The following is a 7,704-nucleotide window of genomic DNA, read 5'->3' on the forward strand; positions in this document are numbered from 1 at the left end:
CGAGGGTGTAAATCTTTACGGGAGTAGAAAGCCTCATCTTTCTCCCGCGGAGTGGCTGGTAGTTTTGAACCGCCGACCTTAAGGTTCGCAGCACTGCACTATAGACATTGGCAAAAAATAAGTCTTCAGGAACTGACAGACTACAAATTGAAATTGCTTCAACAAACTAATGCAGCTCCGGGGGCACTCACTCCTCTTTGCTAAGAAATTTGGAAGATAGCTATCTGGCCAACTGATTGTTAAACATTCCTATTTATTCCCATTAAAACACACACACACACACACACACACACAAAATAGGTGATCCAACTGAACAAGGAAATCATCCAACACTATCATTAATATCACAATCAAATAAAATTTTGCTGAATAAGATTAAAAATTGGGTGCAGCACTACATCTACAAGGAACTGCGAGATTTTCAAACTAGATTCAAAAGAAGATATAGAACAAGGGATCTCATTGCTAACATAAAAAGGATCTTGGTTAAAAACAGAATCCCAGAAAGATGTTTATTTGTGCTTTATTGAGTAGGCAGAAATATTCTACTGTGTGGATCAATATAAACTAATGGAGAATACATATCCCAGATTAGTTAATTATGATCATGAGAAGCCTGTATCTACACCAGAAGACAGTTTTTCAAAAAGAAAAATGGTATACTGAAGACTTAAAATTAGGTAAGATGTGTGCCAGGCTGTATCTTTGCACCGTACTTATTCAATCTATGTGCTGAGCAAACAATCTGAGAGGTTAGATGTTCCAAAGAATAATGTGGCATTAGGACTGGAAGAAGACACATTAATAAACAGCAATATACAGGTGATATAACCTTGTTGCTCAAAGAGAAGAAGACTTGAAATGCTAACTGACGACCATCAAAGACTACAGCCTTCATTGTGGATTGTTCCTCAATATAAAGAAGACAAAAATTCTCACAATAGGACGAGTAAATAAAATTGTGATAACTGGAGATAAGATTGAAGTTGCCAAAAATTTATTTACTTGAATCCACTACCAACATTCATTGAAGAAGCAGTCAGTAAATGAAAAGACAAATCTGATGCCGTATTTAAAGAATTAAAGAACAAAGATGTCACTTTGAGGACTAAGGTGCACCTCACCCAAAGCATATGTATTTTTAATTGCCCTATATGCATAGTAAATTCAATCACATGGTTTATTATGCTGTGAGTGACAAACAAATGACAAATAGCACCACATTTGTCACACAAAAAAGGACATTTCAAGATCAATCTTTAAGTATAATTTTGTCTTTGATAGGAAAATTTCCATACGCCTACAAGGAGAAGGCCTTAGACTGTGTGGGTCATGCCAAGCTATGGACCACATGTGGAGCATAAGTATTCCGGAATACCTAATTGTGCTCATAAGGAACTTGTATACAAAAAAAAAAAAAAAAAAAAGTGGCAGTCTTTCAAATAGAACAAGTGACCACTGGATGGTTTTATCAGGAAAGGTGCAAACCAGGGTTCCATTCTTTTACCATACTTAATCTGCATGCTGATCAAATACTCCAAGAAGCTGGATTATATAAAAATAACCTGGCATGGAATAGGTTATGCAGGTGATACAATCTTCCTTGCTGAAAATGAAGAGACATTTAAATGTTTACTAATGAAGATGAAAGACCACAGCCTTCAGTATTGGTTATACCTTAATATAAAGAAAACAATGCTCACCACTGTACCAATAAATATCGTCTTTCCAAATAGATCAAAGATTTAATTTGTCAAAGATTTCATTTTGCTTGGATCCACCATGAACACTTATGTAAAGAAGTCACAAATTCAAACGATTTGGTAAATCTGCTGCACAAGATACAGTTGAAGTGTTCAAGAAAAGATGTGTGTGTTTGAAGACAGAAGTGCACCTGACCTAAGCCATGATATTTCAGTAGTCTCATAGGTTAGTGCGCTGTACTGAAAAGTCATTTTGAACCATAATGTCAGTGGTTAAAGAGCACCAATGCCTCCTCGGAAGCCTTATACAAGGTTGCTGTGGGTTAGAACCAACTCGACAGAATTTAACAACATATGCTTGTGAAAGTTTGACAGAGTATGAGGAAGACCTTTGAAGAATTTATGCATTTTCTTTATGGTGTTGGAGAAGAATAAAAGGAAATAGAAGGACAAACAAACCTGTGTTTGATGAAGTACAACCAGAATGCTCCTTGGAAGCAAGGATGGCATGACTTTGTTCCTCAGGCTTTGGAAATATTGTCAGGAAAGAACATTTCCCGAAGAACTATATCATGCTGGTAAAGTATAAGGTCATCAGAAAAGAAGAAGACCCCCAACACTTTGGATTGGCCCAGTGGCAGCATTAATAAGCACAAACTTCACACCAGTTGTGAGGTTGGCACAGGATTGGGCAAGGTTTCTTTCTGTTGTATATAATGTCACTATGAGTTAGTATCAACTTGACAGCACCACCAACGACATATGCATTTTGGACAGTGAATAGGAAAACTGTAGATGAGTGGAAGCAGGTGAATTATGGTGTTGGTGAAGAATATTGAAAGTCTCATGGATGGCTAGAAATAAAAATTCTGATTTGGAAGAAGTACATTCAGAATGTTCTTTAGAAGCAAGAGTATGGGGGAGAATTTGTCTCTAGTTCTTTCAATATGCTGTCTGGAAGAACCAAGCCCTGGAGGAAGACATCATACTAAATAAAGTGGAGGTTCAATGAAAAAAATGAATGACATCCAACATGATTGATTGACAGAGTGACAGCAAAGATGGGATCAGACATAACAACAATTCTGAGGATAGCACAGGATGTGGTATTGTTTCTTTATGTTAGACAAATGGTCCCGATGAATAAATTTCAATTGGACAGTGTCAGGGATGACATACGCAAGCACTGAGAAGCTGTGGCCCTGTGACAAGATGGATGAAAATCCAATCCCAGGGCCCCTCCTCAGGATTGTGAGCCATGGACGCTGAGGGCCAAGGAACTGACCCCCTGAAGTCCCAGGTTCATAGGTTTTTGTGAACTCACTGGTGGGCTACCTCTGTATAATTTTCTTTGTTCTTATTGTTCATTCTATGCTTCTAACTCCAATACTTGTAGCTTCTGAGAAAATGGTTTCTTATGTGCCTCTCTTAATGTCTCCACTCTGTTGGCAGTGCATAGGGTCCTGGGAACAAATCTTTTTGAGGAACAAGCAATAGCCACCTGGGATACATGTCAGAACTGTATCTTGATATTAACCTGAAGCATGAGCATTTGATGTCCATATACATCAATGGGACCAAAACCCCTCTAAAGCCAAGATAGTAAAAAGTCTCCTCAGAGGACTCAGAAAGGCCAGGAACAGGTATATTTTTTACTCAAGGTTTGTAAACCAAGTAGATTGGTAAATTCTGGGAGTATTAATTAGAGGACAATAGTGGCAGTCCCCTCAAACCGCCTCTGGGTATGATCAGTTTAACCCAGATGCTCTCCTTCCTCCTGGAAGTATATGGAAATGTGATGTAGCATTTAGATGTAGAATCTGGAAAGAAGAAATAATTATTAGTTGATAAATGAAGCCAATATGAGCTTTTGTTTTCAAAGTGTACAAAGACAGCTTGACTCCCTTCAAAAACCTTACTTTAAGCCATCGGTGACCTTTTAAATCTTTTTCACCTTAACCCATTAGAGATTAAGTGCTAAAAGTATGTTAAGTATCCTTGAGACAATTGTGGTGTATATTTTTAAATTTGTTCCTGTGAATTATTGTGTCCTGTTTTGAGTGATTAATCACATTTCAGTTCTCTATCCTATCTTACCTGAATGATCACATCCTTCCTTTGTGAAAAATCCCTCCCTGAAAATGAAAAATAAAAGACTGAGGTAGAGAGAAGGCTGCATGCAATGCAAGGCAATGTTTGAAGACCAGCCTGCCTTTCAACTTGCATCAAACTTGTGTGTCTGTTTCTTTGTGTCTATATTGTCTCTTTGTCTCTATGCTATATCTTTCACCTATCAGACCTCCCAACTTCGTGCAACCCACTCTTCTGTCGAGGCAAGAACCCAACAGGACAGCACTTAACAACAACAAAAACAATAAGAGGGTAAAAGCAAACAGAAATAAAGTATGCAATTACACTCAACGCAATAATTTAAATAATATTATTCATTATAAACAAACAAACCTGTCATTGAACACACTGCTTTCCAAGATTTAGTGTACTCTGTATGTTACACTAGTTTCAGAAGGTTTAGTGAAAGAGGAATTTGTTGTGAGTATTAAAATATGTCATTTGTCAGATTGCTGTACTATGGTGACTTGAACGTTGCTATGATGTTGAAGCTATGCCACCAGTATTTTAAATATTAACAGGGTCACCATAGTTGATAGGTTTTAGTGGAGCTTTCAGACTAAGACAGATGAAGAGGAAGAGATGGAGTACATCTGAATGGTCAGCCACTGAAAACCTTAAGAACAATAGCAGAATGTAATCTGATAAAGTACCGGAAGTTGAAAATATTATGAATAGTGGAGGAACATTGTCAGATATAGTGCCACAAGACGAGGACCTCAGTTTGGAAGACATTTAAAATTAGATGAGTAAGACCTGTGCCCTCAAAGAAGAATTGACCAAAATGACATAAATGAAGCAAAGCTTTCAGGAACGTTATCTGATGATAGGGAAAAACTTAAAATGAGGTGCAAATATTTGCAAATATCCATTAATATTTGGAACATGAAATGTAGAGAGGGAACAGGCTGAACTGCACTTAACAACAACAACAACAATAAAAAGGATCAATTAAAACCACTGCTACTGGGAGTCAGGCCGGGCCCTCAAGATGGTGGCAGGATCCCCAAGATGCTCGGGTCCGGCAGTAGTGGAGGGACAGGACTCGTCACAGGAGTGGCTCCAGTAGCACCAGAAGTCGAGGATGGTAAAATGACCCAAGAGAAGAAGAATAAACAGGCAAAGAAACAGGCCGCAAACCACAGTATCATGTTGGCCAAGAAGATCAGCATTAAGGACGAAGGCACGCCTCAAAGAATCAGTTCTCCCAATGCTTATCATGCGGGTATTGTCATCTTTTTTGGAGTTTTTTTTTTTGTTGTTGTTGTTTGTTTGTTTGTATTTTTGCTTGGGGATTATTGACTGCACCCACCTTTGGTGGTATTATATGAAATGTATCCTAAACATACATTTCTGATGAATGGATTAATTCAAGGAGTAAAGGGTTTGTTGTCATTCCTCAGTGCCCCATTTATTGGTGCTCTTTGTGGCAGAATATTTGTCTTGCTGTTAACAACATTTTTCACATGTGCCCCAATTCCATTAATGAAGATCAACCCATAATGATACTTTGCTATTATCTCTATTTATGAGGTTTTAGCAGTGACTTTCTCTGTGGTATCTGCATATGTAGCAGATATAACCCAAGAACATGAAAGAAATATCATTTATTGACTGGTTTCAGCTACATTTACTGCAAGTTTAGTAACCACCCCTGCAATTGGAGCTTACCTTGGACGAGTGTATGGAGACAGGTTAGTGGTGGTCTTATCTATAGCAATAGCTTTGTGAGATGTTTGTTTCAGCCTTGTTGCTGTACAAGAGTCTGCCTGAGAAGATGTGTCCAGCATCATGCGGAGCACCCATTTCCTGGGAATAGGCTGACCCTTTGCATCTTTGAAAAAAAGTGGGCCAAGATTCCATAGTATTGCAAATATGCATCATGGTGTTTCTCCCCTACCTACTGGAGGCAGGCCAGTATTCCAGCTTTTTTTTATACCTCAGACAGATAATGAAAATTTCACCTGAAAGTGTTGCAATATTTATAGCAGTCCTTGGCATTCTTTCTATTATTGCAGAGACTATAGTCTTGAGTTTACTTATGCGTTCGAATGGAAATAAGAACAACATTTTATTGTGTCTGGAATTTCAAATACTATAGTTGGCATAGTATGGCTTTGGTTCAGAACCTTGGATGATGTGGGCCCCTGGGGCAGTAGCAGCCATGTCTAGCATTACTTTTTCACAAACTGCTGATGCTGATAAACAAGGTGTTGTTCAAGGAATGATAACAGGAGTTCAAGGACTGTGCAGTGATCTGGGACCAACCCTTTATAGATTCATATTCTACATATTCCATGTGGAACTGAAAGAACTGTCAATAACAAGAACAGACTTGGGAACCAACGCCAGCCCTCAGCACCACTTTGAACAGAATTCCATCATCCCTGATGCTCCCTTCCTCTTTGGAGCATTTTGATGCTGGCTCTGCTGGTTGCCTTGTTTATTCCAGAACATAAAAACTCAAGCTTAAGGTCTTAGCAGTTGGCAAAAGTCACAACCATCCTTATAGTACTCAAGCTCCAAGAGAGGCCAAAGAACCTTTGTTCCAGGACAAAAATGTGTGACCGCAGAAATCAGGAAGATTTTTCTATCAGCACCCAGATCTTAGTCTTCACCTGTAGTTCTGGATGTACACTCCATTTCCATCCACAGTGAACTTTAAGATTGTCTTAATAAATGTATCTGCATGAACTTTGTGGGAGCTAAAGAAAGACCAGAACAGTTTTCCAAAGATGATACAATTTCTTTTAAAAAAGAAACATTTTGTTTATTAGCACCAATTTCTTGCCACTAAGCTGTTTGTCTTATTACACATGTTTTAATTAAAAACTGTATATGCAACTTCTTATGTTAGCATATGTCGCTGTCCTAAGTTCCCTAAGGTGTTGAGCTTTAACTCTACGCTGTTTCACTGAGACAGAGTAGGAAGTATGGTTGTAGATCTGTTGTAGATCTGACCTTGAGTCAGATTTTAATATCATAAAATTTTGGGTTAAATAATTCAAAGCCTTTTAATGCAGATGCACTGAAGAAAAGAAATGGTAATTAATTGCTTGCATTAAAAAAAAGAAAAGAAAAGAAAACTGTACTGAATGTGAACCATGTTTCAAGCTCATTTGCAATAATATTATATTAACATTATTCACTACTGCTTTGGAAGTGAAAATAAAAGTAGATATTAGAATTAAAATTGTGTTTAGAGCCTGTGAGACTAACTACTAGCTCATATATGTTCTCCAGCTTCTTATGCCACTATTATTTTAATGTTTGCATAATCATAAGAACCTCAACACTTGAAAACATAATCTAAAAATTATATAGTAAAGCTGATAGCCTTGAAAATGTCAATGTGATATTTATATGTAGATAAATATGTATAGTGGCCTTTCAGGATTGTCACAGTAACACTTTATTTACTGAGCTAATGTTTGTTCTAAATTTCAGGACCCTAGAAGAGCATTTTATACAATTACTTCTGTGAATTTCTCTAAAGTGTATATTTTTGTGTCCAGTTATATTATTTTAAAAAGTATTACAATGTAAGTGTATATTTTTATGTCCAGTTATATTATTTACAAAGTATTACTTTGTAAAAATTGTACATAAAGTATTGTATAGTTTAAAAACAAAACAAAACACTATTACTCAAATTTGTTGATGTATAACAACCCTGTATATGGTTTCTGAGGAGCAGCTGATGAACTTTTGCTGACTATATGGTTCAAGACAACTTTGTAGTCCAGCTGATTAACCTATAGTACCACTTTAGACACCAACCAATAAAACCAGTGATGATGAACTGAAAAACTTTCCAACTTCTTCAGTCTGAGATTGATCAAACATGCATTCATAGTGCACTGATAATTAC

General features: G+C 37.2%; 1 pseudogene; it reads left to right on the forward strand.

Annotated features, from left to right (window-relative positions):
- Nucleotides 1-4,925: 4,925 nt before the first annotated feature.
- On the forward strand, nt 4,926-6,400 carry LOC102825465 (annotated as a pseudogene).
- The last annotated feature ends 1,304 nt before the right edge of the window (nt 6,401-7,704 follow it).

This window comes from Chrysochloris asiatica, unplaced genomic scaffold (assembly GCF_000296735.1).
Source record: "Chrysochloris asiatica unplaced genomic scaffold, ChrAsi1.0 scaffold00338, whole genome shotgun sequence".
Classification (NCBI taxonomy): Eukaryota; Metazoa; Chordata; class Mammalia; order Afrosoricida; family Chrysochloridae; genus Chrysochloris; species Chrysochloris asiatica.